Source organism: Protopterus annectens, chromosome 7.part0 (genome assembly GCF_019279795.1).
Source record: "Protopterus annectens isolate FY-2018-M chromosome 7.part0, PAN1.0, whole genome shotgun sequence".
NCBI lineage: Eukaryota > Metazoa > Chordata > Ceratodontiformes > Protopteridae > Protopterus > Protopterus annectens.
In genome coordinates this window covers 1,622,340,482-1,622,361,793 of record NC_056739.1, presented here as the reverse complement: position 1 = coordinate 1,622,361,793, position 21,312 = coordinate 1,622,340,482, and positions in this window count along the sequence as shown.

The window sequence follows — 21,312 nt, the reverse complement described above, 5'->3', positions numbered from 1 at the left end:
ACCATTTGTCTGATGATGGTAGGAGGTGGTCTTTATGTGCTTCACCCCACAGTGCTTCTGCAGATAAGCCAGCAGGTCTGACATGAATTTGGCATCTTTGTCAGCCAGTATTTCTTTTGGGAAACCTACTCTGCTGAAAATCTCTAACAAAGCATTTTCCACCTTTTCTGCCTCCGTGGTGTATAAGGCTACTGATTCAGGGTATCTGGTAGCACAATCTACTACCACTAGCATATACTTCTTCCCTGTGGAACTTAGGGTACTCAGAGGTCCCACAATATCCATAGCTACCCTCTGAAATGGCTCCTCAGTCACAGGCAAAGGCATCAAAGTATCCTTGACCTTGTCTCCTGCCTTGCCTACCTTTTTGCACTGCTCACAGATCCTGCAGTACCCTGTTACACCCCTGGAAATCCCAGGCCAATAAAAGTTCTGCATAATATGTCTCTTTGTATGCTTTATGCCCATATGACCTGCAAAGGGAATGTCATGGGCTATGGCTAGAAGTGACAGATGGTAGTCTCTGAGCTCTACCAAGTGCTGTATTCTCTCACCCTCTATCCCTCCCTCAGGGATCCACTCTCTATACAGTAACCCTGTGTCCCAGTATACAGATTCCCCTTTTCCTTGACAATCAGATGCCTCACTGGCTGCCTCCACATGCCTTGATATGGTTTTATTTGCAGACAATGTTATTTTGTACCTGATAAAACCAGAAAATGACATCTCAGTGTTGTGGAACATTTTGAGACAGTTTCAAGTCTTTTCAGCATATAAAATTAATGAAGATAAAACAAAGGCTATAGCTGTGACTTATCCACCCACACATGAACTGGTTTAGCAATGTCCATATTTTTCATGACACAATAAAATTAAGTATTTAGGAGTATGTAATAAAAAACATTCTGTTATGGCAGCTAAGGATATGTAGGAGGAAACTAAATAAAAGATAATACAAAAACTGGGAAACTGGAAGCTGTTGTTTAAGGATATAGTTAGCAAGATACAAGTTGTGAAATTGTTGTATTCTATTTAGTATTATATATGGGTAAGGTGTATTTTTATCAACCAGAGTAGAAGTTGTGGATAATAATTAATAAAGAGCTGAAGGACTTTATCTGAGAGAGCAAGAACACAAGGGTCAAGTGGGATAAGATGATTCTTCAAATAGAACAAGGTGGTTTAGGATTACTTGACTTGAAGGGATATTTTAGAGCTACACAGTTAAGGCATATACATAACACTAGCAGAATACTATAATGCAAAGAGATGTAGAAGAACAAAGGGGGAAATTCAAGATATAATGCGAGAGTGGGATTTTGTATGCAGATTCTTAAAGAGAATAACAACAGTCATAACAGAATATTTTATTCATAAAACAGCATAAAGAACTGTGCCAACATGAGAATGGTGAAAGGAGATTTTGTTGATAGGGATTGTGACAGCCCCACTCTAGGTCAGTAATCAAGGAGCCTGAATCTTCACCACTGAAACTGGACAGAGACATTCACTTGGAACAAAAATAGATACACCCACTATTTCCAGATGCAAGTCTCTATATCAAGGACAATTTCCCTTAAGAGCACACAGGGAACACAGTCAGTCCAGGGTCTGGATTTGTCTGTCTCCCTCCAGGATCTAGTAAGACTCCCCACTGGCACAGCTATAAAGTTGAGACCTCAGCCGAGTGTCCAAGCCAAGTTCTCCAGCACCCTCTCTGTGAAACCAGTGCTCCATGTCCCTGCTCCAAGCAGCTGACACACACACACTCTTTGAGATTTGATTTTCACACACACACACACACACACACACACACACACACACACACACACACACACCTGGGAAAGGCTGGCACACATTTACTAGCTATGCCCCCTTCTGCCCGGACTATAAGGTAGTTACAGCACCACCACCAGACAATCCCAAATCAGCTACTCTAAGGCTCTTACAATGGTATCCAATTATACTGAGAGAAATTAATATTAATACAAATGGTAGTTTGACCAACAGCAAGGCTTTCAGGAGCGGCCAGAGTTGTCACCAAATATATATAAGTACTCTCAGAGATTAAAATATTGTCTAAAAGACCAGCCACAATGAAAAGTTTAAATATATTTACTAATAAATAAGAAAAGAACATGAAAATACTAAATATGTATTTACAGTAAACACCAGAATTTCAGTCACAGGAAATATTAAAAATAGCACAGGTGTAGAGGTTCACACAGTTACAAAAAATAATACAAATAAATAAGAAAAAAATGAAAATACTAAATATGTATTTACAGTAAACACTAGAATTTCAATCACAGAAAATATTAAAAATAACACAGGTGGAGAGGTTCACACAGTTACAGAAAAATAATAATTAACTAATCTCACTATATTTTTCTTACTGATCTAAAGAATCATTATTTCCTTGTTTCTTACTAGACCAAGGCAAGATGAAGTAGATGAGGGGGTCTTTCCTTGTCAGGTTCCAAAAACAGAGTTCCATGAGACTTCAGTCTCACCTAGTATTAAAATATCAATTTTAGTGATGGATTACAGAATGACATCCCTCACATCTGATCATCAGACTTCTAGTTCTCATGCTACCCCCCCCCCCCTTGGCTAGAAGCTGTCAGGATTTAGCATTTATGTGTCAGTAATACACACACAGAGCCTTGATAAGACCTGCTGTAGCTCCTGCAAGTCATAAAACAATTTCAAACCTCTACCCTTCCAGAGTAGCAATTAGTTCACTGCTAAAGAGAGCACAGAAGGCTTCCTAGTGCTTGTTTTCCTAGACATTTTGTCTCTGGCTACAATCAGAACTGCAAAATAAAATATTTACGGCATAAATTAAGTAATTTAATTTCTTACTATTTTTTCAAAGTTAGCTGGGACTGAGCTTAAATCCTTCTCTTCCAGTATCCTCTTTTAAAACATATACATTTAATTAGTTACAATAGAGTCAGAACCCACTGTTGGTACATTTTTTTAACACAAACAACTTTACAAATACATTTTCAACACAAGCATCTGTACAAATCAATGTGATATTCAAATAACATATAATTATTTACTAAATTCCAGCTAGCTGTGCTGGCATATGTTAAACATCCACTGCCCTACTTCTCTTGGCATAGCTGGCTATACCTCACATTGTCACAGGGATGACTGGATTTAGGGGTACACAGAATAGGGAAGAGGGGGTTGGAATTTACTGGAGAAAACTGGCAAAGGAACCAAAGTACTGGAAGCAGAAAATTTAGAGAGGGAAATGTAATAGGGTAGGAAGAAGACAAGAATACATTTGGATGCAGGCTAGAGACTGCCTTACCTATCAGGGATTGATATCAGGGAATAGGCAAAGAGAAAGGACTAGGGACATCCTAAATGAAAGACCAGAACTGGTAGAGTTTTTAGCCGAAACAAGAAGAGAAGTTGCTTTTATAAAAAGGATAATAGTAGGGCACATCAAATATTGCATGATAACTATCAGAATCAGCCAGAGGAGGTTAAAAACAATTGGGAAGAGAGACTGAATAAGCAATTTACAAGGAAACAATGGCAGGACATATGTATGGCTTCCAATTATTCAGCAAAGTCTAGAAGATTTAGGTAATTTTGTTTGGAAGTGTTTGCATACATATTTTTATACCCCAAGAAGACTCCAAAGAAATTTTCCTCACGTAGATGGCAAATCTTGGAGGTGTGATGGGCTAGAAAGAGGTAACTGGGAACATGTTTTGGGAATGTAATGAGTTGGCAGACTTTAAAAATTGCCCACAGAGTACTCTATCAGAAATATTGGGTGAGCAAATTAGTGTAATTAAGGAAATTATTCTTTTAAGCTGGGGCACTGGATTTGAATTGTCTAGACATAGTAAGGTCTTGTCAAGTTTAATTCTGGTAGCTGCCAAAATGAAATTACAAGAAAATGGAAAACAAAGTCTAAAACAACTGTATTTGAAGTACTGAATATTGCAACAGAGATTAAAAAAACTGGAAGTGGGATCTTTAGAAACAGAAAGGAGCAAGTTACATAGAAATAAATGGGAATTCTAGGAATAATACACACAGAATCATGCTCTAGAGGGGGAGGAGTGAGGTTTAAGGGAAGACAGGAATTGAACAATTTATGTAAATTTGGATTGATGATAGTTATTCAAAAGAGCATATGTGATGTATAATGTATGTAACTGGAAACCTGTTTATATGGTTTGTTTTCTTTTATATACATATATATTTGCCTATGTCTTAAGTTATAATTCAATAAAGGTGCTAAAAAAGAAGGATGGAGCATATTACATGAGTTTAAATTATATGTTTTTTATCTCGATTTTCTTTTTAAGAATCCATTACTTCACGTTTGATGGACATGCTGTTAAATATCTGTATGCCAAAAGATATGCCTTTTGCAACTACATTTTCTCTTCCCAAGTTTTATAGGTAGGTAAATTATTGGTCAGTAATATCTTAGTTATTAATTCAACTTCTTTTTTTTAAGCTGTATATCCAAACATTTTTCAATTGTAATTATTTTGTTTCTTCTATATGTTGCTTGAATAAGTGTTATCAATGCTATAATAATCTACTTTTTCTAATTATGGTCATTGCTTTGGTATTCAGACGTCAGTAAATAGACGTTTGGCAAAATGTGCATTTTGTAATGGAGCAAAATACCATATTTTTAGTAATTTGCTTAAAAACGTCAAATAGTTTCAGAAATGTAATACTATACTGCCAGTTACAATCTATAATCCTATATTGACATTTGATTTTTTTCTGTTTTTGCTATTCATTTCACAGCAAGCATAAATATTCAATGCTTGTTCTGGCTGACAGATGCAGCAAATATCCAAATCACATCAACGGAATGTTCTTATGTAAGCAAAACTAAAGCAGTATTTATTTCTTATAAAAAATGATATTTTGCCATTTCAATGATAAAGCAAAATGCATATTTTACTACTGCAGGCAGTCATACTGTCATTTGAATCTGTGCTTTCATCTTGTCTCATTGTATATGGCTCATGCAGTGTGCTGTGTAAGGCAGAGTATCTAAGAGTCATGGGCTGAAAACTTTTCTAAAAATTTGGAAGCAACATAGATCAATTGATATTTGCAGACAGTGTCAGATTAAAATCAGAATGAATGGTATACATAGATAAACTGCAAGATTTATAAAACATTCAGTTTAACATAAAAGAGCAGTTATCCATTCTTTTTTTTTCTATGCACTTTTCTTATAATGTCTGCTAACCATCAAACCTTCCCCCACCATCCAAGCCCATTCATTTCCGCATACTGGGTATTTCCATTTCAGGATGAGAACTGGCCACAGGAGCCATTATATGTGCAATCATGATGGTGTTTTTGTGCCCTTCCTGGCATCTCAGACATTAAAATATTTCTTTTTGATCCAATCCCTACCCTTGGGGAGGGGTGACATGTGCACTTGCATTGCTGTCTGGGTGTCCTATGCATTCCACACATATCCATGAGAGTCACACATCAATGACTTAGAAGAGTCAAGCACACACCTCCACTGCTGTGGTCATGGGTAATGTCCAAACTCTACTCGCATGGGAGTATCCTGGCCTGACCATTGCCACCATCTGCATCACACCTATGGATGGGTGATGCAGCAAATGCCTCCCATTTTCACATACCTCTCAACCTGCAGACATTGAGAATAGGAACATGGGCCAGTGAAAAGCAAGAACATCCAGCTAAAAATCTGAGCATGTAATTAGCATAAAATTTGAATACCACATAGCACATAACTCTTCCCGTTTCCAGGAGGAGTGTGGGATAGTACTCAGAAACACGTGTTTAAAAAACAGTGACAAAAATGATGGAAAATATACACAGATTATTAAAGAGATAATATAAAAGCTGTAGACTTTAATGAACTCTGTTACAAATTTCTAACACATTAGGTCATTTATTTTTGCTTCAAAAAGAGAGTTGTAAGATGTGTGCCCTTTTTCTTTAAATTATTGTTGTTATTGGCATGTTGGTCATGATTTTCTGTGAACTAAACCCTTCAACTATCACATGTGTTAAGGGGTATTCAGAAGATTACACAAAAGAGTAAATCAAGCTTGAAAATAGGAGCATAGCTCCAAAAATAGGGATGTCCTCTATAGGAGTAAATCAGGCCTGAAAGTGAATGTTCCTTTAAAATAAGCATAGTCATGAGGTCAGCATTTTCATTCTCCCCTGCTTGAATCTTTCAGTGTCTGGGCAATTATTCAAACTCAGCCATCTGGGTCACACTCAAGGACTTATCTGTCTGTACCAAACTAGTAGCTCTGTTCAGAGTTAAAAAGATAAATGTTAACACAACTTAATATGCAGTGTTGTTATAACTTCAGACCTATAGTATTTTCATTCTTTTAAATGTTTTAAAAAATAATTATTTTCATTAAAATTCAAGATGCAGCTGCTCCTTTGCCTAGAAGTTAGGATCACAATCTGAGGGACTTTTATAGATAGTTGTCTCTGTGTCATTATCTGGCAATGTTGTGAGATTAAGTAAAACCGTTATGGAGATATGATCATGTAGACAGAGAAAGCAACAATGATAAAAAAACAGTCAACAGTTGACCCAGGTTTGATTAGCAGCTCAGGTGATAGGTGGAGTGTGTGTGTGTGTGTGTGTGTGTGTGTGTGTGTGTGTGTGTGTGTGTGTGTGTGTGTGTGTGTGTGTGTGTGTGTGTGTGTGTGTGTGTGTGTGTGTTTACATGTGCATTCTTGCATGCATGTGTCTGTGTGTATATGTGTATAACTAAATCAAGTCTTGTGACTTCAAGTCTGCTTCTTTAGTAAGATTGTCAATTACAATTCATACTAGTTTTACTTACCATGTAAAGAGTTGTATTATACCATGACCCCCCATTAATATTCTAAAACGTGCACGCTGATTGGCCAGCGTGCACATTGTAAATCGACTTATACTAATGGAAAAAGGTCCGGTTACCCGGACTTTTTCCATTAGTATAAGTCTTTTTTAAAACTTTTAAAAAAAGCAACGGAGGTGTCCCTTGCTTTTTTTAAAGCTGTCTCACTATGTTAAACTCCTTTAACATAGCGACACAGTGTGTAAAAAGCAACGGAGATCTTGCTTTCTCCGTTGCTTTTCAATTCGCTATGTTAAATGGGTTTAACATAGCGAGCTTTAAAATAAGCAACGGAGATTCTCCGTTTTTTAAAGCTGTCTCGCTATGTTAAACCCATTTAACATAGCGAAACAGTAAAAAGCAACGGAGAAGATCTCCGTTGCTTTTGCCCACAGCTCAGATGTACTGCATAGGCTTACACATGCGCAGTACATAAGAACTGCCGCGGATAGCAGACAGCGGCGGAAGGGCAGCAAGGAGGCATTATATAATGCCATTATTTAAGAAAAGTAATTATTATTTTTCTTAAATAATGTCATTGTATAATAGAAATAACCCACTTCTGGGTGTGGATAATGCTGGATTTACCCACGGCTGGCCAAACCATGCCAACCGTGGGTAAATCCAGCATTACCCACACCCAGGCGTGGGTTATTGCTATATGATCATAACAGCCACTCAGGGCTAAGTGTACAATTGTAAGGGCTACTAGCAAGCAATGGCTTTATGGCATAAAATATAAAAATTCCTTAATGTGCATTACACTTCTGTTATAAATTTAGAACAAAGGCATTTTATAAACAAAGTCTTTTATACAAGATAATATTTCATAAAAAGAAAGTTTTGTACAATGCTTATTTATATAGTCTCGGAAAAAAGACTGACTAGGACTATTTATTCCTCAAAAGTGCATTAGTCCATACTTAAGTTGTAGGCATAAAACATGTCACATCAGCACAGTAAATAATATTTATTTCTTATTGTTTGTTAACTGCATAGTTCTACCAGAAACACAAGTGTCTCTTTTCATGATTGATGCTACAGCACTACAAAGTTAAAAGATTTAGTCATGCAACTTACATGTAGATGTCCGACAAAACATCACACAGAGTTCTCTGCCTTTGCATCTTTACAATTTAACCATTGTTACTTTCCAGACTCAGTACAGAGCCATGGCCTCTGTATGGCTTACAGCTCCTTTAAGACAAAACAAACATTCAGAATTACTCCCATGCTGTAGTCTGTGCCTAGTCAGAGATTACAGATAGGTTCCAGGAAAAACCTGTTTTTTCAGACTGAAAAAAAATCAAGCTTTTCATTATATTGTTTGTATAAGCATTAGTCAAGTATTGTAAAATAGAAAAATGTCAGCAAGGGAGAGAGGGAGAGAGAGAGAGAGAGGTGTGTAGTAGGTGTAGCTATGATACCAAATACATTGTATGCACTCAGTTGACAAATCTAGCTTACTTCTTCCTTACTGATACGAATGTGAATATAAGATCACTAACACCTTAATTATTATATTCCTTTCATCTGGTTGTGTAGCATATCTGACATGAAAATAAATAATTAAACAGGTTGTTGCCTTTAAAGTTCATCTCTCCATAACACTTCAACAAATGTTATACTTTGTTATACCTTGCCAAAATAATTAAAAACCAGCACACAGATATCCAAGTACTAATTCATTTCTCAGAAAAAAACAATACTGGGTTTGTCTTTGTCTCCAATGGCAATCACCATCATTTCACCGTCATTACATGTATGTGACTAAGCTCCATATTTTTAATGATCATGTAGGGGACAGCCACTCATGGGTTGCTCTTTTCTCTAAGGTCTGTTACAACAGTGGTGACAAATTACTCAGTGTCAAATGTTTAAAGCTAATAGTCTATTGTAATACCTTCTTTTTCTTGATCTGGACAATCAGGAGTTCCATGCCCTTTGTCTAATTCAAACTGTCATTGTTATATTATGAGTGAGCTGTTTCCCCTTGTTGTCCTTTATCTGCAGTGAAGAAAACAATTCATTCTATGACAAAAGACATGTCTTTTCCCAGTGTAAAAAGGAAGAGGTTTGTCATCTTCTAGTACTTCTCTTCTCCTTCTCCTCCTCTTCCTGCACCTGTCCATCTGACAACAGACCCACTCCATATCCTACTCATTCAGATTTATCATCAGGGAGGCAACAGGACAATATTGTCCTTGAACTGCAGATACGTCTTCCTTATTTGAGGATGAATTTACTATACTACATTGCACTGGATTTTCATTTTAGCCTTGCTTCCATGGTCATTTCAGCTGAAGTATCCTTTTGGCACCCTTCTAAAATGCTGGTCCCATATTTTCTATGTGCTGATTATGCAAGCCAGCCTTATGAATACTGCTGTCATTTCATTACATCCCAAAAAACGATTTTTGCAGTTACATTGTAAAATCATACCTCAGGTGCTCACCAAAGAAGGGTTCTAAACAGCTTTGTTGAAAATATGCAAACATATTAATTACCAAAGAGGACTATGTTAGTGCATTGAGAAACACTTTACTAAGTTTAATCTCGCTAAGGCCACATAGATGAAAAACATGGCAATCAAAAAACAGTTTTGCATACATAAAAACCCACTTAAACAGAAAATATACAAAAGACAGCTACAAGCATCATTCAAAAACTGCAATATAACTCTCATGCAGAAACAAATACACCCGATACCCCTTGTCTGCAACCCTAATCTTAATTGTAACCCTAAGTCCAAACTGTATACTAAACCTAACCCTGACATTAAACTTAACTCTCATTACAGACCTAAATTTAAAGCTATTTTATTCTCTAGCTTTAAACTAAGATTGCTAAGTTCTGCAACTATTACAGAAATGCATTCTTCCAACTACATTTTCACACGGTATGATATTTATCAAAACAACTGAACTAAATGATATTTATGTATTGCTTTTCAATAGCATTATTATAGTGGAGTGTCCTACTTCCCAAATGAAGATATGATTTTTCAATAAAATAAGGAAAAAAGGCCCATAATCCTGGATATTTTTAGTATTTTGACACAAAAGTAGGAGTATATCTAGTTCTACAGACTACCTGATGAATGTGATAACGCTAAGTTTTCAGTCAAAGAAAAACATGTTTTAGACACACTGCATCACCATTTTCACTATCTTTATTCATAAAGAAGGGTCAAAAACAAGAAGTTGTAATTAAGAAAGTAAGACAGATGTACATGTAGAATGGTAAATACAAGGTCCTTAGGACTCACAGATCAGAGCACAGTGATAAAGGACAGTGGGACAGTATGTGAATTAAAAGTCAGTGTTCAGAATGCTCACTTTCAAATGTTTGAAATGAGAAAGACAAACTTTGGAATTTTGATATATTCTTCTGGATTAGAGATCACAGGATTGCATTCATTTGGTTGAAAACTCAAAATATTGAAAAGGGAATTTGCCCTTTCCCCACAGTTGTACAGTCCTAGAGTTAGTAAATATAATTAGCAAGGGATGTCAGAAGTTTGAGGGACTTGCCCCCTGCATTAAATAGGCTTTCAGTAGTTTGTGTTTTCAATATTATGATATATACATAAGAGCACATAACCTCAAAAAAGAGTCATACTTTTCCTTTGGGGTCTATATCATGAAATCAAAAGCCGTAAATGTCGAATACGTAAAGGTCGACACCTACTTGTCGAAATACCTAAACATCAAAAGCAATAAATATCGTAAAACAAAATACTGAAATGTTTTACTTGGCCATTTCACGTACACGACGTGAAACGTCACTCACAAGTTACTCAGTATATGTAAATTATTATATGTGGATATTATGTTTGAATTACATTATAGAAAGATATAATGTAGAATAATGAAGATATCTTTGATAACGTGGAAATATGGTGTAAAGTATTAAAATATAAGGGATTGTATAAATATCAGTATGTAGACTAGTTCGGCGTGCATACCCATTATACCTGTAGCAGCTATGGCTAACGCTAACAAAACAGGACCCGGTGTGATAGGTAATGTGTACGAGCGTGTGGATTCACAAAAGGGAAGGGATATGCTTGTGATTGAAAGATATCTGTACATCTTAGAAAAGGTTGTGAAATATAAAAGGTACTGGTGTTGTCGTTTAAAGCAAAGCCATAAGTGTAGGGGTAGGGCTGTAACAGAATGGAAGGAGTTGCAGGACATCTTAGTGAAGTCTACGGTACATCAGCATTATCCAGATGCAACAGAGATAGATAAGTACATTGCCTGTGCGAAGCTGAAGCACATGTCCAGAGACTGTAGAGCAACTCCTACCCTGTTAGCTGACGATGTATTGGCTAGTACTTCCTTGGAGAGTGTTGTCACATTACCTACACGTAGGTCCCTGTTACAACGTGTGAATAGAGTAAGACGTAAAGCTCTTTTAATGAATGCAAAGCCTACTACTTGTCTTCCATTTCATTAGATGAATTTAAGCTAAAGAAATCTAGCTTTATTCAGGAACGTAAGGTGGATGTACATTCTAATTTGCATGTACTGGTATTCACCACTCAGGAAAAATTAGTGGATCTATGTGACAGTAAAATGTGGTTCATGGATGGTGTGTTTTTGACTAAGGGGAAGTTCTGTAGGCAGTTATATAGTATACATGCCATCATAGATCGTAATAATAACAGAAAATGTGTACCTTTATTATATGCACTAATGACAAGGAAATCCTTTAAAGCGTACAATTTTATGTGGGAATGCTTGTTTACATTATGCACACGGTTGAACCTAACCCACAGGGGTGGGATGGTGGCCTACTGGTTAAGGTGTTTGCCTTACAAACACAAGGTGCAGGGTTTGAGTCTCACAAGGGATAATTGGCTAAGCTTAAAATGGCTCACAAGGGCAGTTAGCTTAGGACTAATCTATGAACCTATGAACCACTAAAAGTGAGGTTCCTGTTGTGCGATTTCGAGTTAGTTGCAATAAAAAGTATTGCAGCTAACTTCAGTGAAGTTATTAATAAAGGCTGCCTTTCACAGTGTGTATGGTGTAAAGTGCAACATCTACAACTATCGACATTGTATGGTACATCCGTTGAATTCCAAAGGGCTGTGAAAGAACTGATCGCTTTGAGTTTCCTACCAGAGGATGAGGTTGTAGCAGTATTTAAAGAGCTATGTAAAACCTTTCCTGTGGAGGGTAAAGAGCTGTTAAATTACTTTTCCGATGTTTTTGTGTTGGGCCATGTACGTAAGCAGTTTACTCGTTCAGTGGTGGCTAGTAGATTCCCTCCAATGTATCTGATTGCATTCTGGAATGTGTCTAGTCTAAATGATCATGGACTGCCACATACACAAAATCATGTGGAGGGTTGGCACTGCAAAATACATTGTCTACTTGGCAGGCGAATCCCTGATATACCCTGTGTGCTCTCTGTTTTAGTATGAGAGCAGAATAGGGTGGACGAGATACATTTACAGCTTCTATCTGCATGTGCCGTGTCACCCAAGAAAAGGAAGACTCTGGAATGCGAGGGACGTTTGAAATCTGTCCTTTGTAATAGGCATAAGTATACTACTGCCCAGTTCCTAAAAGCTGTTGCTATGTCGTTAAAGGTATAACGTGACATACTATGGACTGTAGATAGTATGCACCATTCAAGTAGTTTGGATTTTTCATGCAACCTTCACATATCTTTGTTTACTTCAGGTATGGTTTTGTTAGTAGGGGATATACTCTTTATTTCCGTTTACGTGCACTAGGAGATATATTGCATATTTAAGTCTAGCTGTAAGTGTTATTGGAAGTGTAAGTTGAGTGACGTGTTGCGCTGTAGTGGGGTGTGTTTTATATTACGTTCTTGGCGTTATCACACCGGGTGTTGTTTGCTGGGCCAAACAAAATCATTCGACATTTTGATTGTCGATGTTTACATTGCTCGACGTTTAGGTATTTCGACAAGTAGGTGTCGACCATTACGTATTCGACATTTACGTCTTTTGATTTCATGATATAGACCCTTCATTTGAGGGTGTACAACCTCTAAGGTAGAATAAGCAAGTAGGTGAGGGATGGTGACAAAACCTAGGCTGTATTAGGGAGCATACGCCCTAGAGAAAGTTTTGTTTTTATTTTATTCCTTTCCTTAATTCTGAACATCAAGATTTTAATCTTCAATTTTTGCACATTCATTTTGAAGTTAACATTTGATTACAGAACTTTCCAAATGGAAAGTGTGAATTATGCATGCAGTTCAGTATATAAGATGACCACAAAAAATAAAAAGGCAAATGTATAGCCACATATTTCAGAAATTGTTTTAAAAAAAATCACCACATGGCAGGGTGTTCCAATGCATGGCAGATATTTCAAGCACACAATGCCTAATGTATATCTATATATATATATATATATATATATATATATATATATATATATATATATATAGAGAGAGAGAGAGAGAGATGGATAGATAGATAGATAGATAGATAGATAGATAGATAGATAGATAGATAGATAGATAGATAGATAGATAGATAAAGGTCCCTGTCAGTTGATCGAGTTTTCAGAAACTCAAAATTCATATGATACATAAAAAGGTAGAATTTTGTGTTTTTTTTTCTTTTTGATGTTCGAGTTTTCGGAAACTCAATCATATGGTTTCAACCATATGAATTTTGAGTTTCTGAAAACTCGGTTATTTGACGTAGATCTATATATATATATATATATATATATATATATATATATATATATACAATGAAACCTAGTGCTGAGGGAATGTAGTTTTCCAGCCTTAAGGAAGAACCAACCAAAAAAGGGAAAACTAGCTGTACAGAAACAATATAAGCATACAAATTGCTAAAATAGACTGGTGTCATAAATTTTAATGTACGTTCCATGTTAAACATCACTTTCTATCCTTATTAAAAACAAGAAAACAGGATTCAAGCTGGAATTGCTTGTTTAAACCACAGTTTATTAAGTAGAAGCAAAAGATGAGTGCTTTCACCTGTGCCAGAGCTTTGTAATATCTGATGTGCAAAACTATGTAATGTGATACAGAATCGGTATTGCCCTATTATCAGCTTGGCTCAACAGAAACATAAGAAACAAATACATAGTCAACTTCAGCTACAAGCTTCCCATGTTACACTGTGAACATTTATTTGCTAAGGGAAAAGTTTTCATTACATTCAGTGTACATCCCACTTAAAGTTTGTTGTTGGATCAAGCCAAAGGCCTTAATACAGTCATTCTCCTAAGCAAAAATAAGGAAAAGCATATCATCTCTACTTATATCGAGATCTGTATACTTTTACACCCCAATCCCCACCTCTGCAACCCAAGATTACAGCCTGTGATCATAACCATGGATCTGAAGTACTTAACTTCATTTTATCTCCAACCTGTGGGTATACGGATCCATATCGGATCCAAGCCAGCAACATTTTTCTAGCATCTGCTCCAAGCTCCGAGCTCCTCCCCTTACCCATAATGCCCTACTACTCCTATCTTCCCTCAGATCTTGTTTGCCGCGCCAGTAGTGTGCATCGTGGTCTCCTTTGCTCTGAGCTAATAAGGGATAGTAAGTGGAAACTTTTGCTTATATCTAGGTGTGCTTGTCTAGGATTACCCTTCCTCCCCTTCTGTAGTAACGCGTTGGTCATTTTTGTATTAGAGTAGTAGTCAGGCCTGCCCTTCCCCTACCTGTGTGTGTGTGTGTTTTTTTTTGTGGGAAGGTAGTACTTTTACCTTTGAGTACAGGACTATGGCTGACCAGCCAAAGCCTGTGTTCAAAAAATGTAGAGTGTGGCCATAAGCTTTCCCCTGCTGATGGTCACACTCTGTGTGTGATATGCTTAGGAGTGGCACATTTATCCACCCAGTGTGCTGTCTGTTCAGGCTTTAACCCTAGGGCTCTTAGGGATCATAAGGCCAAGCTAGTTACCAAAGGCCTTCTCCCTGTTGCCATGCTGGATTCTTCCTCGGCCTCGGTCGCTAGTGCACCACCCCAGACAGGGACTCAACCTCCCTCTTCGTCTGGCGATGGGTCCTCTAAGGACAGATCTTCAATCAGCGAGTCTGACAAAGATAAAGATAGAGAAAAAGAGAAGGAAAAGGAAAGACACAGAGAAGAAAGGGAGAAAAAGAAAGACAGACATCGCAAGAGATCCCCAAACAGGGAGCTCTTTCTCAGCCCTCCATCTAAGACCATGAGGCCTGTTTCTCCTCGGCTCCAGTCATCGCGTTTCTCACCGGAGCCATTGGAACATTCAGACCCAAGGCCCTCCACCCCTCTGCGCAGACCAACCAGATCTGAGTCGGTGGCCTCTTCGAGGTCGACTCGGAGCCTAACAGACATGGATATGGACAGGATGATGCGGAGATTTCTTCAGACCCAAATTCAGATGGGAGTCTTGCTAGGTCCCTCTCCCTCTGGAGGGGTGACCTCCATGCCTCTTTTGTGCCCCATCTCTCCTTCCCCGATCCATGCTTCAGCTTCAGGGCTCTTGGATCCGAGGTTCTTCGGAGCTGGTAGCTCAGCACCGACGGTTCCTCCAACCTCGACTCCGGCTGTTACCTTGAGTTCCTCGGATCTGACTTGTTTGGATCCAAGTGACTCTTGGAGCTGTGGACAGGGAGTCAGACCTGGGGGGAATGGATTCTTCAGCTCCGACTCTTTTGGACCCGATCTGTCCCCTCGGACCTCAGGCTACCCTGTCTTCGGCTCCGGTTCCCGCTTCAGATCCGGGGAGGACTTCTCCCTCGGCCTTCGAAGTGGTGGAGAGGGTTCTCTCCCAGGGATTGAGACCCCAGCCCACCCCCTTGGATACCTCCCAGGCCCCCCTGGATTTGGCGATGACTCCCTTCATCCTGTCTTAGGGACACCCCATGCCAGAGGATCCCCAGGTCATTTTCCCCGAGGAAACCCCTGTGGCTTGCGGATCCCCTTCTGAAAGTCCCACTGAATAGGGCCACCACAAGCACAAGTGCAAAAGGAGGCACTTGGACTCCCCCAAGTCCCTCACCACTGACACTGACTTAGATGAAGGAGAAGGTTCACCCAGGTCACCTCCCGAAGATGTCTCCTTCGGAGAAATTATGGAGATCCTCTGCCAGAGGAGAGGTTGGTCAGCCCCAAAACTTTCTGGGGATGAGTCAGTGTTCTTGGAGGCATTTGGCATGTGCCCATCTACTTCCTGGGTTTTCCCACCAGCAGACCCCTTGGTGGACCTCATCACCATGAGGGCATGGAAGGAGCCCAACACTGTAGAGCCCATCCCCAAACATCCTGACAAGGTGTTATCTCATCCTTCTGATAGACAGCCCTGGTCAAAAGGAGCCCCAGTTGATGCTATGTTGGTCGCAGCAGCCACAAAGAAGGGGTTGCAGCAGCCACAAAGAAGGAACTAGCACAGGAGAGTTCCTTAGTCCACCCTCCAGACAAGGAGTCCAGGTCGGTGGATAGGTTTGTGAAGCGCATATACTCCTCAGCGACTTTTTCTATCCATGCACTGAATTATTTGGCACATGTGATTCGACTTCAGCGAGACCTTGCTTTGGAATTTGCTGAGTCTCCCCCAGAGTCTTTATCGCCACAGGGCAGACAGCTGTTCTCAGTGAAAATGTCTACTCTGAAATCAGTCTCAAATACATCTATGCGGCTACTTTCCCATGCCAGGGAAGGAGCAGCTAGAGTGGCTGGGACAGGCATAGCCATGAGGCATCATGCCTGGCTCAGATTGTGTCAGTTCACGGACCCTTTCAAGGCGTCGTTTATCAATGCTCCCTATGATGGTTCTTCCCTCTTTGGGAAGATAGTACATGACACGCTTGTCCAGAGTGAAAAGGACGGGAAGACTTTGTCTGCATTGGAATCCACTTCTCCAACCCTCAGGAATCAAAGAGGGGAGAAGAAGATGTAGTTCTGAAAATCTCAGTTTTCCCAGGATTCTCGGGAGAGCTATTCCCCCAGAGGCAGAGGTGGACAGGATCGATGCCGGCCCAGAGGTAGAGGGGTCCCAGGAATTTTGGGTCTAGGGAACCCTTCTCTGATAGACCCAATCAGCAGCCCTGAGGGGTTGCCCAACTTTCCTACTCTGGAGGCAGTCAGGGACGATTATCCTTACACCCAGCAGCATGGGAGTCCATTACGACAGATTACTGGGTTCTTCGGATAATATCCAGAGGTTACTCTATTTCTTTCATTGCCCCTCCAAATATTACAAAACACCTCCTGGATGTTCTACCCACACACAGGGAGGCCACAGCTCTAGAGGTTAAAAAGGTGCTTCTCAAATGAGCCATTGAAAAGGTCCCCCCGATCAGTCCGGATTAGGCATCTACTCAAGGTTCTTTTTGGTGCCAAAAAAGACCGGGACCTCAGGCCCATTCTGGACCTGTCAACATTAAATCTGTCAGTAGCAAAACAGAAATTCTGGATGGTCACCCTGCAGTCCATTCTACCTTATCTCCGAGAGTGTGACTGGATGTGCTCGTTAGACCTTCAGGATGCTTACTATCACATCAAAATACACAGAAGCTCCAGGAAGTTTATGCGCTTCTGGCTGGGAGCAAGTCACTTTCAGTTCAGGGCCCTACCCTTTGGTCTCACCACAGCCCCCAGGATGTTCACCAAGGTAATGGCAGTTGTAGCGGCTCACCTGAGACTTTAGGATATTCAGGTGTTTCCATACCTGGATGACTGGCTCTTTGCTGCGCACAACAAGCATCACTTGTGTCTGGCCCGAGATTATTTCATTCGGTTAGCAGACCTACTGGGAATTACAGTTAATATTCACAAATCCCATTTGCAACCAGTACAAATTCTAGACTTCATTGGGGCACGGTTAGACACTTTGCAGATGAAGGTATTTCTAACTCCAGACAGGATTCTACATCTCAGGGGCCACATAGCTCAGATAGCAAACTCCAAGTCTTCAAAGGCGAGCGAGGTTCTCCGGGCTCTGGGCTCCATGGCTGCCACCATATCAATGCTCCCATATGTGCTCCTTCATATGCGGGTTCTTCAATTGACTCTGGTTGTCCAGTGGTCTTGGCTAGACCTACCCATGGAATTTCCGATCAAGATCAGTCATGTCTGCAGGACATCTCTTCTTTGGTGGTTAACTTCACCGGAGATATCAAAAGAATGCCCATTTGCATCACCCCCAGTCCAAACCACAGTGACCACGGACACCTACCAACTTGGGTGGGGGGGACACTGTTTGGGAAGGACAGTTCAAGGCACGTGGCCCCAGACAGAGACCAATTTGCACATAAATGTTTTAGAAATGAGGGCAGTGCTTTTAGCGTTGGAAGCCTTTCACACAGTCCTCCCTCTCAGATTGATTGCAATTCAGTCAGACAACATGTCGGTCATCTGGTATATCAACAAGCAGGGGGGAACCAGATCCTACCCTCTATGTCGTGAGGCCATGAGAGTGTGGGAATGGGCGATTTCCACCAGTCGGTGTCTGATAGCAACTCACATCCCGGGGTGCTCCAACATTTTAGCGGACAGATTGAGCCGGGCCATTCTGATGCCTTATGAGTGGTCTCTGAAACAATTAGTAGCGGAGGAGATTTTCCTGGCATGGGGTCAGCCTTGCTGCGATCTCTTCGCATCTCCTTCCAACGCGAAGTGCAGTGAGTTCTTTGCTCTGATTCCCTCACCAGGGGAAGTCCCCAGAGATGCTCTAGCCTATGTTTGGCCCCCCAGGCTTCTGTATGCTTATCCACCTTTACCTCTCATTCTGAAGTTTCTTCAGAAAGCTTGCCATCTACAGTGCAAAGTGATCCTCATTGTCCCATTCTGGCCTCGTCAGGTTTGGTTCCCATTCCTTTGGTCTCATCTATTAGCTCTCCTGTGGGTTCTGGATCCCTGCCCGGATCTAATTTCCCATCCGTCGGGGACACATCTGCCCGATCTGGGCAGCCTTAAGCTAACAGCTTGGTTGCTCCAATTCCGTTAATCGCCAGGACTCCCGGTCTTTCATCCCAGGTAAAATCCATTCTGGTGGCCTCTCTTAAAGACTCCACTAGGAAACTATATTGCAGTAAATGGAAGCGCTTTTCCATTTGGGCTTCACAGAGAGAAATAGATCCCTTTGCAGCTCCTGTTCCAGCGGTGTTGGACTTCCTATCTGGTATCTCTCAGCAAGGAGCTAGTTCCTCTACAGTGAAGGTACAATTGGCAGCCATTTCCAGTTTTCACGTTGGTGAAGACAACATGGCCTTAGCCTCCTCTAGGCTGTGTAAGGCTTTTCTTAAAGGTACATTTCTGCTACAATCCCCTGTCAAGGATTCTGTACCTCCTTGGGACCTTACTTTTGTTTTACAGGCATTGGTAGCCCCTCCTTTTGAACCCGCAGCTTCGGTGGACTTAAAATTTTTGTCCTGGAAGACAGCTTTCCTAGTCGTCATCACATTGGCTAGGAGAATTTATGAGCTTCAAGCTCTGTCTGCCATGCCTCCGTATTTGGACTTCCATAAGGATAGGGTTTCCATCCATACTAACCCTTCCTTCTTACCTAAAGTGGCATCTGAAGCAAACATAAACCAGTCCATTAATCTGCCCATTTTCTTTCCCAACTTTCAAAATAAAGGTGAATACAAACTCCATTTGTTGGATGTTCATAGACAACTTCATTTTTATCTTCATATAATGAAGTCTTTCCACAAGACTGACCAATTGTTTGTTTCCTTTTCCAAAGCATTTATGGGAAAAGCTATTTCTAAAGTTTCTTTAGCCAGATGGATCACTCTTTGCATTTCACATGCTTACAAAGCAAAAGGTTTATCTCCTTCTGGTATAGTTAAGGCTCACTCTACCAGGTCCATGGTGACTTCTGCTGCTTTTTGGTCCAGGGTACCTTTGAATGATATTTGTACAGCAGCGACATGGGCCAATTCACATACCTTCATTTCCCATTACAAATTGGATCTGATTTCGAGGGGTAGAGCATCCCTTGGCTTTGCGGTGCTCAGGAATATCCTTCCATAAGGGCCTCCCAGAATTGGAGTAGCTGGGGACTCTGTCCCACAGGTTGCAGATAAAATGAAGTTAACTACTTCAGATAAAGAAGTTATGTACTCACCATAACATTCCATCTGAGTAGTTATACTTCATTTTTCTGCAACATTCCCTCCCTCCATCCCCGGACCTTATCCTGTTTTCAAGTTGGTTATTGGGTTGAGTTGCATATATATTGTTAGTTGCAGTAAACTCGATCTGAGGGAAGATAGGAGTGGTAGGGCATTATGGGTAAGGGGAGGAGCTCAGAGCTTGGAGCAGATGCTAGAAAAAAGTTGCCGGCTCGGATCCGATACAGATTCGTATACCCACAGGTTGCAGAAATATGAAATATAACTACTCAGATGGAATGTTATGGTGAGTACATAACTTCTTTTTTTATCCAGGCTTTTTTCTCTTTTTATATTGCAATACATACATTTCTTAAAATGAAAAAAGAAAGGAGAAGAAGAAGAAGAAGGAAAGGGGCACCTGTTTACTTTAATATCCTTATAACAGACAAAAAAATGAAAATGTGATGCTGTATAACATGCAGTCATGTCATGAAATGTTACATAAAATTCTGTCAAGAACAATTGTTTTATTCACAGTTACCTCTTTCCCTCCTCTTCCCTTCCCTTTAATGTTCTTCCAAATATTAATAACATGAAGTAGGGCAAATGCTTTGGAGTTCCCTACAAGTTTAACAAAGTCAAAAAGTCTAGTATTTCCAGTTCTCTTGTTTAGCCATATTTCACAAATGTGATTGATGCTTTGTAATCAGGCATTTATTCATTAATTTCTGAGTTGCTGGGTTTTTTTACTGTTGATCTCTATCTCCCATCTCCAGTCTCTGGTTCATTTCCAATGTACTCCTGGTTCTTCTAGTCAATTCCTAAGCTTTTTCAAAGTCTCTCAAGCATTTTCTTTTGGAAGACTGGAAACATTTCACTGGAAAGTCACTGTATGAGCTTTGTTATCAGAATAAGAAACAGAGTCTCCTGTTTGATAGCTTAGCACACTTTTTGTTGGACAAACTTTTGTATTTCTTCCTTAGCATGTTCTGCATCAACAAATGTATTTGATCCACCAGGAAAAAATTCAGAATAGCTGAATACAGCAGCTTGAATTTCACACCTGCCTCTCAACATTCTGTGATTACTGGAATAAATTTGCTTATCTTCTCCTTGAAATTTGCTCATCTTCTCCTTGGTGCACAGTGAGGAATCATTTTCCACAAACAATATACTGCCTCCAACTTTTAGTACTTTTCCCTTCTTCCGCAGTTTTGTCAGAATCACCTTTTTCTGCTGGTAGGATCTTTACTGTTAAAGGCCTTGGCTGCTTCTCATGGCCAGGTTTGGAGCATTTCAGTTAACAGCTCTTGCTGTGGAATACCATTCCAGTTGCTTAT